At 37.3% G+C, this 16715-nt stretch overlaps 1 pseudogene; it reads left to right on the plus strand.

Annotated features, from left to right (window-relative positions):
• The first annotated feature begins 533 nt into the window (after positions 1-533).
• LOC119981569 lies at positions 534-633 on the plus strand (annotated as a pseudogene).
• Positions 634-16715: the final 16082 nt, after the last annotated feature.

Consider the following 16715-nt stretch of genomic DNA (forward strand, 5'->3'; position numbering starts at 1 on the left):
TCCCATCATTCCTCCACCCAAAATTTGGATGATTCCTCCAAGGGTAATTCTCATTGTAAGAATTGTTGCCTTGGTTATTGGTAGGGTAGGGCTTCCTAAAGTTTTGAGAATTGTTCCTATTATAACCTTGCCCAAATAGGACTTCCTTATAAGCCGGTAAAGCATTACACTCATCCGTCCTATGATCCCTACTTTCACACAAAGTACAAGCAACATATTCATCAACACCAACCACATTTATAGGAGCCTTTAGTGACTCTAGGGACTCCAATTTCTTGGACAACAAAGCAAGTTTAGCATGCACATCATCATTTTCATTCAAAACAAACGTGCCACTAGAGTTTGGCACAACATCATGTCGGGTTAGTGGAGGAGCTTCCCAAGATCGGGATTTCTCCGCCAACCCATCAAAGAAAGTGAATGCTTCAATGGCATCCCTATTCAAAAAGTCACCTTGAGTCATAGTGGAAACCAATTTCTTCAAAGATGGAGTCAAAGATTTATGGAAGAAATTCACAATTTGGAATTTTTGAAATCCATGGTGAGGGCACATAAACAACAAATCCTTAAACCTCTCCCAAGCTTGGAAGAAGGTTTCATGTTCTTTGCAATGAAAATTCATGATTTGTGTTTGATAAGAAATGGTACGGTGGGAAGGAAAATATTTGTTGAGAAATTCTTCTTGCATTGCCGCCCAAGTCGCAATGGATTGGGGGCGCAAGTTCTCAAACCATTGTTTTGCATGATCCTTCAAAGAGAATGGAAAAAGTTTGAGTCTCAAAATTTCTTGTGTGCATGTGACATCACCAAAAGTAGTACACACCGATTCAAAATCACGCACATGTGAATATGGTCGTTCCGATTCCATTCCATGGAATTTGGGAATCATTTGGAACATTGATGGTTTAAGGCTCACGTTTTGTTGGTTCGGCGGCATGATGATGCAAGAATGTTGAGTTTGCCTTGCGGGATGCGTAAGCTCCCTCAAAGTGCGATGCTCTTAAGCTTGGGCATGAATGTACTCCATAGGAGGAGGTGCATGAAAGTTTTGCCCAAGGTGAGCATATTGTAGCACTTGTGGCATTGGATAATACATGGGATGCACATAATTGTATGGGGGAGGCATATGGTATGCGGGAGGCATATTGGGAGGTTGATAAACATTTTGCGGGGCAAATTACGCTGCATTGTCTTGTTGAAGTGGTTGAGGTGCATTTTGCAAAGCATGCTCAACTTGAACATTTGGCAAATTTTGGGCATTTGGCACATTTTGGGCATCTTGCACTTACACCAGATTCATCAACTCATCAATATTCACATGTTGCAAAAGACGACGCAATGCATCAAGATTCATATCACCCCCATGTACACTCCCTGCATCACTCGCATTTATATCACCATCTCTCCCATTTCTATTAGACCCACGCCCACTAACATTATCTCTAAGTTGAGACATGATGGCAAGGAACAATAGCAAGTAGCACACAAAAGTAGCAATCAACCAAGTCAAGTAACACAAGATTTTCAATCAACAATCAACAAACAACCAAGAACAATATCAAGCAAGAACAAGAGTAGAGATAAGAATAGAACAACAATCAACCTTAGGAACAATAACACACCAAGATGTAGCAAGTAGTGATAGAAATAAAAATGCGCAAAGCTCTCTCAAACGACGTATCACTACCAAGCAGCAAACAAGGTGGCATCCATCGCCCACAGGAATCTAACTTAGCCCCATCCGCCAAGTTCTCCTCACGATTTTTTTCTCTCTTTTCAGCAACTACACTAACTCAACTACACTAGAAAGCAAGTAAAAGGGAGGAACGAAGTTACCCTTGAAGCATGATCGTGCTCCTTCCTTATTTGATGGCATTTAATAGCATAAAGCTAGCATCTACAAGCCACCCAGCTTCGTCTTTGACACTCGCTTCCCCGGCAACGGCGCCAAAAACTTGACCGACACCAAAGTGTGTGTGTGTACTTACCCCAAGTGTAGGGTATCGGCAAGTAATAAACCGGTGAGTCCGGTATCGATCCACGAGGAAGCAATACAAATTGAAGTGAATGATATGCAAATGAGTAGCTAACACTGCAATGAATATCAAATAAAAGCGAGTAAATGAAATGGGTCGAATGACTCGGTAGCATGAGCGATTTTGTAATCAAAGTAAGCACGAATTGGATTTAAAATAATTAATTAAAAACCTAGTCTCTAATCCGTCCCGGTGGCTACTCGGTTCTCATACTCAAGGTATCATTGCAAACACACACAACCATACACAATGCATTGTGTGATACTATCAATCATGCATATGCAAAGAGAATTGGGTTATAAGACTTCAATTCATACATGTAGGCCAGCGGGTCTCTTAATCTACGATGAACGCAAAGGGATTAGCACCTAATATTATGGATTACTGTTCCCCCTTAGGGCTTGGCTTGGCTAACACCCTAGTTTCACACTCAAAGATCAATTAACCATAACTCTCCCATGCACATTCCTAAATTAACCCAAAACCCCATCATCAATACACATAATTAATAGGTATGCAATGGAAAACTCAATTAATTAAGGAAATCATGCAATGGGTTTAACAATTCTCAATCGAACACATTAGATGCAAACCCTAGACTAGACAATCCAAGAATACAATCAAATATGTCATTCTCATATATCCAATCACACAACTATCACGAAATTAAAAGAGAAGAATTGAAGTTACGATTCTTTGAGCATACCTAGAGTAATCGAAACCTTGCACCCACCGTTCGGGACTAGAAACTAGAAAGGAAACTTAGACACTCATTATAATGAGAATAAACATCAATTTAATAGATGAAAACCAATGTTTACAATCAAGATCACAAGAACTAAGTGAAACCCTAGAGAGAGATAAAGAGAGAAAAACTATGGAGGCTAGATGTTGTTTAGTGAATGAATGAGAAAGAAACCCAAATCTTAGGATTTTCCCCTTTATTTACAATAGAAAATACCTAACTACCCTTATAAAATCGTTCCCCATTGGTTACAAACATGATTTACCCCAAATGCCCTTGAAATTTTGGTGTAGAAAACTACAGATCCGCGGTAGGTGTCCGAACGGCTTCAGAAGGTGTCCGGACACGTGGGCTTCATCAAGTCTTCGTCATAGGCTCTGTTTGATTTTTCAAAGGAAGTGTCCGGACACCTAATAAGGGTGTCCGGATAGTAAGTGTCCGGACACCTTGGGAGGTGTCCCGACACCTCACAGCAAAAGGTGCCCAAAAAGTGCTCTAACTTGCCCGAACAAGGTCCGATTCCTACAAAACCAAGGGGAAACATTTGTAAGTATAAAATTAAGCTAGAATTCAATAAAATACATTAACTAAGTGCTAAAACATCCTAATTAAAGGACATTGGAACCTCAAAATAGAGGTCCAATCACCCAATCATCATCAGTCTCCAGTTTGATAGATCTGAACAAAGATTCTAATGAACTTAGTAACATACTCTCCTGAGCGAGATCTTGCTCAATTCTCACCGAGGGAGAGCAAGATCAAAGAAGAACAATAAAGCCAAGACATTTCCAAATTGTGGCCGAGAATAGTTTGAAGAAGCAGAGAAGTGGGGCAAATAAATTTGGGAAAGAAAAAAGTTTCTCTACCAACTTCACGGCTGCCACCTTCATTACTGTCTAGAATAGCTCCATGGGCAGATTTTTCTGTGGATAATAATCCTGCCTTGCGTCGTGCCTTATATATGATCAAGGAAGTAGACGGATGTGTGTACAGCAAGAAACTACGCCGAGGTATGGACTCTTATGTTTCTATGCTTTCTTCTTCACAAAATTCGTAAAGAATATAAGATACAAGATTTGCAGAAAACGTCTATATATTCTGTTTGTGCACTTATATATCAACTCTTTCTGCTAATTTCTCTCATAGTTTTCTCTTGCTGGATTGTAACATTTGAGTCTGTTGATTTTATGCTGATTTCTTATGTTTCCACGTCCAGCTGAGATGCTTGTAACACAAGGCATTGCCTGAGTAAGATGATGATGCTCATCCTAAAGCCACCTTTGATGGAAAATCAATCAATTTTGTGAAACTAGGACTGACAATATCTCTCACAAGCGGCTAGACTTTGTAATGGCCTTGCTCGAGACGATTGGATGGAAGTTACGAAGAAAATGCCCAGAATGACAACTATGAGAGGAAACTGATAGGATCCAAAGGTTTAGATGTCGTCACGTGTACCATTGAGTTTGTTAATAGTTGGTTTAATAACAATTGGGTTTCACTGGGTTAGTGGAACTGTTTTAGGGGAGGTTTAGCTTGTATTCAACAAATTTGATGAATACACAAGAAATTGTTCTTCTTTTCCATTTCTTGTTCTCTCTAGATTTTATTACCGCCATTGCTAGGTCGAGGACAACGAGGGCTATCAATTGGTATCGGAGCTGTTGATTCCTCAAATTCCCTTCCTGTTGCATGACACATAAGAACACACCTTCAGCTATGGATAATCGTCTATCCATTTTAGAAGCAAATGCGGAGAAGATCTCTACAACTCTGGAAAGTTTGCAGACTTTCGTTCACAGTGAATTTGTAAAGTTTTCATTACTGATAGACGTACAAATAGACTTGAAATTATCAACTAGTCTCGCGAAAGGCAAGTATGTGATGAATCATCAAGTTCCAGGACCAGTCGATGAAGATGACAGATCTAAGTTAGGGCTTCATCTTTCGTACATATGAAATGATGTACAAGCACTTCGTGGAGGTAAGACTAGAAATAACTAGTAGAAGATTGAATTTCCACGTTATACAGAAGGTGATGATTGAGTGGTCTGGATATACAGGGCAGAACAATACTTCTCCTTCTGGGGCACACCAGATCATCAGCAGGTACTTATTGTTTCTTTTAACTTTGAAAATAAGATTTTTCAATGGTTTCGTTGGATGGATTGTCTCCAAAACACCTAAATGGGAAGATTTTATTAAGGCATTTTGTCGAGAATTTGGACCCATTGAATTCGATGATTTTGCTGAATTATTGTTCAAATTGAAACAAAATTGGTAGTTTGAAGGAGTTTATTACAGATTTCATGAAATTAGCAAATAGGACATCTGGTGTTAGTCCTTGTAACATATGGAAATTTTTACCAAGTACGTGTTAAAAGAAAAAGAAAAAATCTTACATACGTGTCGAAAATATATGCATATATATAATATCGATAATTGAATAATTAAATTAGGAGTATGTTATTAAGCATATATGAGAATAAATTAAAAATGTACGTTAAGCTTAAATAATAAATGCATGCATGAACATATAGGGTTACGTAAAGTAATGGTAGCAAATATAGACTTTGGATTTGCATAAAGGAATGTTATAGGTAACTAGTTCCTAATAAGACAAATTAGTAAGCCTCACATGAGAACAAATGGGGATAAGACCAAAGAAAAAAAAAATTAAGAGAAAGAATGAGTAAATGAAGGTAAGAAAAATGATGTGAAAGGTGGCCAATTGGAGAGGAAGGTAGAGTAGTAGCTATTAATGATAATACCGTGTATAAGAGAATTAAAAGAGGTATAGTGAGCTAAGGTCAGGGCATGAATGACAAGTGGAAATGGAGTAGAATGTAGAGGTGAAATAACCAATGCGGGGGAAGGTCATTGTAAAGGATGTTGGGAAGAAAATCTAAAGTGATAGATATGGGAGAGTGGGTTGCCGTGTACAGAGAGGCGAAATTACACAGAGTAATCGATTAGGAGGCTGCATGATCGCCAACTGTCACTTGGACGAAGACAAAATGAAGATTAAAAAGGAGAAGAGGAAGTGAGATACCCATTCGTACACAAGCATATGAGACCTAGCGAGAAAGAGAGAGAATGAAAGAAAGATAGAGTAAGAGTGAAAGCAACACCCGAGAAGAAGAAGAGTTAAGTTGCAGTAATACTCAGGTGTGCAGGTAAGTTTCTTTCCTGTCAAAAATTTGATAAAAATCATGTGGATGAGCCACTGAAGGTGTAAGATATTTCCTTGCTAGGATTTTGGAAGAACTCAAGTGGAGTACCGAGAGAAAAAAAAAAAAAAAAAGAAAGAAGAAAAACAATCAAGGTAAGAAAGAGTCCATTTCTGTTTTGGTTAGTTAGGAGCTTATAACCGAGGCTCTGATAAGTATTAATACAATCTCTGGTTAGGAGAACCCAGCGAACGAAGAGGAGTTCGTGCACAAGGAGAAAGCGAGAGGTTAAAGGTAAAGACACTCAAAATCATTGATGTTATACGAATCAATATAGGGACATGATACATTTAGATGAGATCATGGCATGCATGTGTAGATCGGATGGAAATAAGGATTGCATGCAGGGCTGCCGAGAAATTTAGAATAGCAAACTAATTCTTATATGATGAAATACACGAAGAAATCGTGCAAGAAAACAAGGACTTGATCATCTTTCAAGTAGTTTAACCGAAATATGAGTTAGAAACCAAGTAACTGAACCTGCATGTTGATTTTTTTGAGTGAATGTGTGGGTCCCAAGATGCATGATAAATTTTGGAGGTTATAGGATACTAGTCAGAATGTAGTGATGTCTCTTTAGAAGTAATGATCATAAATGGAGACACTGATTATGGGTATTTGCATACATGTATTTCATGAATCATGTGACCTTAAACAAGTTATCACATACATGAAATAATCTGGAAGCCTTGTACCCAATAACCTGCATAAACGAGAATAGGAAATATATATATGTGTGTGTATATATATATATATATATATATATATGATGAATGATATACTTTTAGTATATAAAAATGTTGACTAACATAGCTCTATCTATTTTGGATATAAATGTGTGGTAAACCGAGTATAACCAGATTGGGTTTAAGTTCATGATATAGTCAAGTCAGGCGAAATTCGTTGTTTTTTTTAAAACTGGGAATATACGGTCACTGAACAAAATCTTAAAGCTTAATAAACTCATATCATACGGTAACAATATACTTAATATGTTCATTAAGCTTGTGTACTTGTTGAAGTAAAAGCAAATGATTTGACTAGGAACGGAAGACGTTGGACCAAGCCTTGTTTACGATAAAATAAAAGGGAAAGGCCCTGCTCAAACTTGAATTGTCGGCAAAGGTGAGGGTTGCCGTTGCTAAAATATTAAAAAAGATTTTAAGTGAATATATTTACTACTTGATGTGATTATGTAAGGTTCGTCGTCGCTACTATGTCTAAAATATTTCGACGTGATTTACAAGTTTTTCTATTATGATTAGACGGAAGTACATTATTTGATATGTGTCCAATTATTATGTGTCATAGATGACCGCTTGAGAACCATGAAAAAAGATACGAAATTTCTCTATACATATCTTTATATGTGCACGACATTTCAGAATTTGAATCCAAGCTTGTATAGATTGACGATTTCATAACTAGAGTTACAAATGAATTGAGTTGTGAATGCACCTGTATGCCATGCTTTGATTAAAAGGGATGTTGTGCTAAGAAATTTATGAGGTGTTGAATGTCATTAAATCCTTTGATTGATATTAGTGACAATATGATTTCAAACTCCCTGTACTGCGTTCCTCGTTACTCGGAATTAACGAATATAAGCATTGCATGCCTGTGCACATGGCCACCTCAACCTTGGCTCGGTTGTGGGTTTGCAACTAGTCCCGTGGTGCGACTAGGGCGGTGTGGTTGGAGCGATTATACTCCCACACCCTTAAAATATTTCGCCACGATCTTTCCGACGGGAAAGCATACCGGTGGAGTTCCTATTTACTAACCGAATTGACGAATCCGGGAAAATCGTACTTGGGAATATGTGAATTACTATACAAATGGGAATGTCAGACAGGGAATGGATTTTCATGAATTGTGAATTGAGTTACGTTTCTATATAATGACATTTCGTCTTTTATATTATGTTGTTTCCTGTTAGACTACATGCATATTGATTTGGTTCTTCCTATTATAAATGATCTTATATAATTGTTAAAATTTCTCGAAAGTTAAAGAAATTTAATGACTATATATGTATCTGCTCTATGATTAGCTTGGCTAACCCTCCTACATGTCTTCCATACATATAGATATTCGGAAGTGCTAAGTGAAGGGATCCAGTCATAATACAGTTCATGGTTTTGTAATAAATTTAGAACCTCATAAACAGATGTAAGAACTTATATCGGTATTAGATCCATAAGTATGTATGTGCTATGTGACGATTGTATGGATTATTAAGAAATTTGGAAACTTTGATGTTAGGATGATGTAATCTGATAATTAAGGCTTACGGTATGCTAATCGTGTGGACCCGAGCATCTGGGAAAATACGAATAGTTACCGTGCCGTGTAACTACCTCTGGTGAAGAATTTGGGGTGTTACAGTCCTGCTCTGTTGAAAAATTATTTTCTAGGAGGACTTAAAGCTGAATTTAGATATGATGTGAAATCAGAAATGTTCATGAAGCCAAAGCCATAGCAATCCAAGCTGATTCTAAATTGAATCACTTTCACATGGCTATGTCAAAACCTATTCCTACAAAATTGTAACAGCTCTTGTTTGCTGTCAAAACCTACTGAAATTCCTTTCAAGAAAACTAGTCATAACTTACCTGCTAGAAGGATTTCACCAGAAGAAGTTCAAGAAAAGAAATTAAAGGGATTGTGTTTTTATTGTGATGAAAAATATGTTAGAGGTCACAAATGTTGCAAGAAATAATTATTGTTGCTAGAAGTCAATTTTGAAGATGATATAGAAGAAGTTTCTGAGACTGTCAGTGAGGATGTTCAGACTAGTGCTTTGCAACAAATGGAACTTAGAGTGTGTTTGGATTGAGGGATTTAGAGGGGAGGGAAGAGAAGGGAAAGGGAGTTTCCTTCCAATTCCCTTGTTTGGATAGCTTATAAAAAATTGAGGGGAGGGATTTGAAGGGATTTGGGAGGAAGATTTGATTAAATTTTTGCCAAAATTCTTTCCTCCCAAAATGGAGTCATTTGGAGGGAAGAGATTACTAATTAAGTTACTTATAAGTTTAAAACCTATTTTACCCTTGGACATAACACTTAAACATAAAAAATAAGGATAAACTAGTAAATTAAACTATTTTTCTTTCCTTTTTTTTTTATCTATCCAAACATGAGAGAGGGAAATGTATTTTCCCTTCCATTCCCTTTTCTTCTCTTCCTTCCCTTTCCCTTCCCTTCCCTTCCCCCCAAATCCCTCAATCCAAACACACTCTTAGTGTTTGTGCATTCTATGGGATTTCATAAATGATTGCTGTGAATACTACGAAAGTAAAGGAGGTAGTTAAAAATCATCCAGTTATTGTCTTAATAGACTCAGGCAGTACTCATAATTTTGTTAGTTCTAAACTGATCAAACACTTGGGTTGGCTTTATCAAAACTGTAGAATTTGAAGTAATGATTACAGATGGTGGTCAAGTGAAGATTTGGTGATAACTGGATCTTAGATTAAGTTATCACAAAATCAGAATGCATCCATATGACATAGCAAAAATAACTTTTAGGGCTCATGAGTGACACTATGAGTTCTTAGTAATGCCATTTGGGCTTACTAATGCACCTGTATCTTTTCAAGGCTTGATGAATGATATATTAAAAAAGTTGTTGAGGAAGTTTGTATTGGTATTCTTTGAGGATATCTTGCTATATAGTAAGAGCTGGGAACTTCATTTAGCAAATTTGAGGAAAACATTTGATATTCTTCAGCAAAATCAGCTTCTAGTGAAGAAACAAAAGTGTGCTTTTGGCCAAGATAAGGTGAAATACCTAGGGCATGTAGTATCCAGAGAAAGAGTAGTAGCAGATCCTAATAAACTCATAGCAATTCTGGATTGGCCTCTTCCTACTAATTTCATAGAACTAAGAGGGTTCTTGGGTTTAACGGGTTATTATAGAAAATTTGTTTCAGGATATGAGAAGGTCTATCATCCACTATATCAGCTTAACAAGAATGGATTTATTTGGACTAAAGCAGCAATTGAAGCTTTTGAAAAGCTTAAAGATATAATGGTATCCCCACAAGACTTAGTGTTACCAGATTTTTCTATTTCCTTTGTAGTGCAATGTGATGCCTCAGGTAATGGAATTAGGGCAGTATTACAACAACAAAAGAAGACCAATTGCATTTTCTAGTTAAACTCTAGGTCCTAGAAATCAGTCATTCTCCTCTTATGAGAAGGAATTAATGGCTATAGTTTCTGCTATTAAAAGATGGCAGAATTATCTACAAGAGAGACACTTCATAATCAAGACTGATGATCACAGCAGTCTCAGATATTTTCTACATTAGAAGGTAAATTCTCCATTTAAGGAGGACCTGTTTCACAACAGTTTGTTCCTCGAGGATGACGGTCGGATAACAACTTTCCTCTACGGAGGCACAAGGAGGAAGAAGAAGAATGAAGATGAATATGAAATATCTTTGACACATACATATTGGTAAGTTTGTAACTTTTATCATTACTTCTAAATTTTTTTTGGCTTGTTTTTATTGGAACAAAACTCCCCCATTTTGTATTTTTGCGTAAATTCTCGATTGATTTATACGAAATATTATTTTTTTCTTCCCCCTAAAAGTAGCAAAAGTTTCTCTCCTGGATTGTACTTGGCAATTGGCATGTGGGTTTGAACTCCAGTATTGATAGGGCTCCAACAGTTGGTATTCCAGTTATCTCAGTTGTTGAGTTGGATGTACAAGATTTCATGTACAAGATTTCATGTACAACTTCACAAATTCACTTACATCCTTTGCGTCCAACTCAACGACTGAAATACCAACTGCTAAGATCTTTATCATTTTCATTCGGACTCGGAGGGTTCGATACTAAATTTTACATTAAAGAATATTTATAAATAAAAAATTAATCGTCCCAAAAAATTTGGTTATCTCGATAATTTTGTACAGCCTAAATGCTCCGAATCACAAAATACAACTTCCTCCTCCTTAAATTCCTACGCGGCAACTTTTTTTAATAGCAATTTTTTTTGTTTCAGATGCAATGCAAGATATCTATAGGAGCTAATTAGTGCCTCAATCACAAGAAGACTGCACTTGGAACTGTTCGTAGACTCTGCGACGACCAGAAGCTGGCAACATTTTCACTCAAGATGAGACTAATCAGCCGCAATTCATACGTTGAGAAGGATTTGTGCTTGAACCAGACTGTCGTTGTATATCAGTGTGAACTTCAGCTTGACAATGGTGGCCTAGACTCTGTCTTTTCTACACCATTTTTGCACACTACATTGTGAAATTACCGAACAATTTCATCTATATATACCTGGAGATTGTATGCATACTTCCCCAAGTCTTACCTCTCACTAAAGAAATTGGCATAAAGAAAACACACTACCTGTCAGAATGAGTCCATCACTTCAAAACAATTTCATTGCTTCCATTTTGCTGATTTTTGTGTTTTGTGCAGCTCAAGGCTTGTCCCAGACCTTGAATGACGATGCCTTCCTTGCTGAAAAGCATGAGCAATGGATGGGTCAATATGGTCGTACGTACAAGGACATTGCAGACAAGGAGAAGCGATTCAATATATTCAAGGAAAACTTGAAGTATATAGAAAACTTCAACAAGGCTGGGAACAACAGGACCTACAAGTTAAGCGCTAACAAATTTGCAGACTTGACTCATGAAGAATTCGTTGCCTTGTATACCATTAAGAACATACCAACTACTTCAAGCCCGACGAAAAGATCCTTCAAGTACCAAAACCTCACAGATGCTCCTGCAACAAGCATGAGTTGGGTGGATAAAGGAGCTGTGACAAAAGGGATAGGGGTTGATGGCCTGGACTGTGATAGAAGGGGTCACTGGCATGGTTATAGAAGCAGTAAGAGAGGTGGTGGAAGGAGGAGGCGTGGTCATGATTGTAAGACAAGGTGATCGGTGCAACTCACCAGAGTTTTTCAGGCTCCCGATACCATAAAGAGAATTAAGAGAGTACTTTCATTGATTGATTTATTGATGTACAAGATATTGTTTATATTGAGATACACGGTAGCATGTACGCACACGCAAGGAGATAAAGCTAAACCTATATATTATAGACTACAGACTGTCTATACTGAGAATGGCAGAGAACTGTTGAGTATTACAATCCTATTCAAATGTAAATAGTTGTACAACATAAGAGTTAACTAATATGGGCCTAGGAGATGGGCTTCATTACTTGTATTTGTTGGTAGAGGCCTTCTCTTTATTAGTACGTATCCTAGATTCACCACTAATCATCAGAATCTACAACGGCCATTTGCACGCATGAGAGTCTGTACAAATGAGCAGGAGGATGGTTACTAGTTCTTGGATTTCTTATTTAGTGTTGGATTTGTTGTTATACTCTATTGACATTTGAAGAATAAAAAAGAAAGAATTGAATGATGGCAAGTGTCGTTTTTCTTTCATAATGACTTTATGTTACAAAGTCTAACATATATAGTTACAGAATCACACGTCTTTCTCCCTAATTCTACTGTCAATCCCATAATTATAGGGATGTAATTATGGAATGTTGACTAATACCATATCATGCCGTGTTGAATGTTGACTAATACCATATCATGCTGTGTTGACTAATACCATATCATCTAATAACATTATTAAATAAGAATGCACCAAATCATGCTGTGTTGAATGATCAGCATGGCTTCTTATGAACCCAATCTCTTCAAGCACAGCACTCAACTTGGCGTACCAAGCCCGGGGAGATTGTTTTAATCCATAAATGGATTTATGCAATTTACACACCAATTTTGGGTCGCTGCTTTGAGGATGACCTGGTGGGAGTTTCATATATACTTCTTCCTGGAGATCTCCATGCAAGAAGGCATTTTTAACGTCCATCTGAGATAGAGACCATCCATGATTTACAGCCACGGACAATAACGCTCTAACGGTTGTCATTTTTGCCACAGGTGCAAATGTCTCCTTGTAGTCTACTCCATACGTTTGAGTGAAACCTTGTGCTACCAATCGTGCTTTATGTCTTTCAATGGAGCCATCTGACTTGAATTTTGTCTTGTATACCCATCGACTACCAACTGCCTTCTTATCATTCGGTAGTTGAACAACACTCCAAGTTTGATTGTCATTTAGAGCTTGAAGTTCTTCTTGCATAGCCCGTCGCCAGACTTCTTGATCGTTGGCTTCGTGAAAGTTTCGAGGTTCAGCTTCTTTGGTAATGGTACTGAGATAAGCTACATAAGATGAGGATAATCGATGATATCCAATAGCATTATTGACTGGATATCTTACCGTATATGTGACATAATCTTGCAGCTTTGATGGTGGTCGACGTTCACGGAGAGGATTGCGTCGAGGAGATAAACCAGTAGGATTAAGTGCTTCAATTTGTAAATTAGTACCTGTAGCTGCTTCAAGTGTTGGATCAATATTGGGAGTTGATGTGTGAGATTCTTCATGTGATGGCATATTATTGTCGGTAACAGTAGCAGGAGATTCCACCTCTTTAGTATGATCAAAAGCATAATTGTTATCTGTTGAGGTTGGCAATGGAAATAAGTCACAAAAGGACTCTTCCCCCTGACTCGAAATATCACCAGAGCGAATATAATAGGGAGTGCCTTCATCAAATCGAACGTCTCTGGTGACAAATACTTTGTTAGAGATAGAGTGATAGCACTTATACCCCTTTTGTGTAGGAGAGTAACCCAAGAAAACACATTTGGCTGCCCTGGGATCCAGCTTGTCACGTTGAGAGGATTGAATGTGCACATAGCAACAACAACCGAAAACCTTAAGGTGTGACAAGCTCGGCTTCTTTCCTGTCAACAACTCAAATGGAGAGATGAAATTTAAAATTCTACTAGGCAGCCGATTAATAAGATAGGTGGCTGTGAGCACCCCTTGAGACCAAAATTTCTTGGGAATATTCATTTGAAACATTAGTGATCTTGTTTTCTCAAGTAGGTCTCGATTCTTTCTCTCCGCTATGCCATTTTGTTGTGGAGTACCAACACAACTAGTTTGATGAATGATGCCATGCATGCTCAAGTATTGTGTCATGATATGAGACATATATTCTGTGCCATTATCTGATCGTAGAATCTTAATTGAAGATGAGAATTGAGTCATTATCAGTTTATGAAAATCTTGAAACACATGAACAACTTCACTTTTTGATTTTAAAAGATATAGCCAAGTAAACCGAGAGAAATCGTCAACAAATGTGACAAAATATTTATAACCATCAAATGACTCGAGAACCGGGCCCCAAACATCAGAATGCACCAAATCAAAAATTTTATTTGAACGAGATGTAGAGGAAGAAAATGGTAACCGAGTAGATTTGGAGAAGTGACAAACATCACAATTGATGGAATTTTTATTGAAACTAGGAAAAAGCTTTGCTAAAATTAACTCTGAGGGATGTGCTAGACGTTGATGCCACAATTGTTGCTCTGGAGCTAGAAAGGCATTTACGTGAAATCCCTTAGGAACGCGACAATCTTTGAGAAGATAATAAAGACCTTGAAAGAAAAAGCCCTCACCAATCGTCCTCTTGGTGACTATATCCTGAAATACAACATTGTGAGAAGAAAAAATAACATGGCAATTTAGTGAAGCAATAATCTTTCCAACAGAGAGTAGTTGAAAAGGGAAGGAAGGAACATATAGAACGGATGATGCAATTTGGTCAGAGAGTAATTTTAATTTTCCTTGCCCATTAATTGATGCACTTTTGCCATTAGCAACTGATATTTGAGATGGCGGAGACAATGTCTCAAAATCAAGTAAGATGCTACGATTATTAGTTATGTGATCAGTGGCACCTGAATCTATGACCCAAAAATCATGCACATTACTTACATTAAGAGCAGTTGAGAAAGCATTCAAAATACCTGGTTTGTCTTCATTTGAGACATTCTTATTTTCAGCAAGAAAACCCGCAAATTGGCTAAGCATGGCTGATGAACTTTCATTCTCATTCTTATCAATCTCACCTTGTTTTGCTTGAAGATAAGAGGCGAATTCATTGATGAGCGTGATCGGGCTAGAAGTAAACTTTGAGAGCCCATCCGTGGATGAAGCTGTCACATGATTGGCCTTGTAGCCTGATGATTGGAAACGTTTCTGTGCACTCTTGTTGTCTCTTGCAAATTTTGGCTTTAATTCAGGATGACGAATCCAACATCGATCCATGGTATGACCGATATTGTTACAGTGAGTGCACTTCAATTCGGGTCTCCTACCCTTATTTCCTTTTTCTTCAGATCGTCTATGGTTGGATACATAGGCCCGGGCCTCAGAAAAATCAGATTTAACATTTACGTTCATAACTTTTCTACGAACTTCTTCTCTAGAAATAGTTGAACATACATTTGCAAGGGAGGGTAGTTCTGAATTCATGAGTATGCGACTACGTAGATCTTCATAGTCAGGAGAAAGACTAGCCAAAAGTTGAAAAATTTTATCTTCTTCAGCCCGTTTTAACAGAACGGCGGAATCAGTTGTATGTGGACGATAAATGGATAATTCATTCCACATACTTTTCAAACTACCAAGAAATTGCACAAAAGGTTTACCTTCTTGCTGAAGACTTGCAATATCTTTCTGGAGTTGAAACACGCGCGCAGCATTATTCTGGTTCCCGTACATCTCTTTAACGGCTTTCCATAGATCTGCAGAAGACTCTGAAAAACTGAAAATCTCAGCAAGATGGAGTTCCATAGAGTTAAGCAGCCAAGTCATGACCAATTTGTCATTTGCGATCCAAGCTTTATATTCTCCTGAATTGACATCAGGAGCAACGCTATTCTCAGCGATAAATTCAAGCTTTGATCTTCCACCAAGAGCCAATAAAATAGCCCTTGACCAAGGAAGGTAGTTGAATTCATTCAAGAGGGCTGAAGTCAAACGCTGATTGGAATTAACTTCAAAAAAATTTGATGATGCAGAGACAGAAGAACTTTCTGCCTTTGAACTGGACGAGATAATATCTGCCATTTTTAGGCAAAACAAGGATGGAGCAGATGATTATGAACGGCCCCCTCTGATACCATGAAGAATAAAAAAGAAAGAATTGAATGATGGCAAGTGTCGTTTTTCTTTCATAATGACTTTATGTTACAAAGTCTAACATATATAGTTACAGAATCACACGTCTTTCTCCCTAATTCTACTGTCAATCCCATAATTATAGGGATGTAATTATGGAATGTTGACTAATACCATATCATGCCGTGTTGAATGTTGACTAATACCATATCATGCTGTGTTGACTAATACCATATCATCTAATAACATTATTAAATCTCATTTTGGATATCTTATTTTATTATTCTGATATGATTTTTGTATGATTCTCTAATTGTTTATACAAGTTAAATTGACTTTGTGTAAAACTCGTTGCGATTTAATATGGTTTATCAGCTTTGCTATTTGTAATAATTTGATGTAGATATAATATTCTTCATGTGAGAAGGCTGTTTATGCCTTTATGTGATTTCAGAGACAAAATATTTACTTTTTACATAGTTGAGCCACGAAAATGAAACTACGAATATAGTGGAGGAATATAAAATTGAAATTTGTCAAAGTTTGCCACATAAGAATTTTAGATATGTCGCACACGAATTTTTTGGTCACTTTCTCACTTGAAGGATGAAATGAGTAATTTTCAATAATTGATGGACGAAATTGGGAG

This window comes from Tripterygium wilfordii, chromosome 16 (genome assembly GCF_013401445.1).
Source record: "Tripterygium wilfordii isolate XIE 37 chromosome 16, ASM1340144v1, whole genome shotgun sequence".
In the NCBI taxonomy this organism is placed as follows: Eukaryota; Viridiplantae; Streptophyta; class Magnoliopsida; order Celastrales; family Celastraceae; genus Tripterygium; species Tripterygium wilfordii.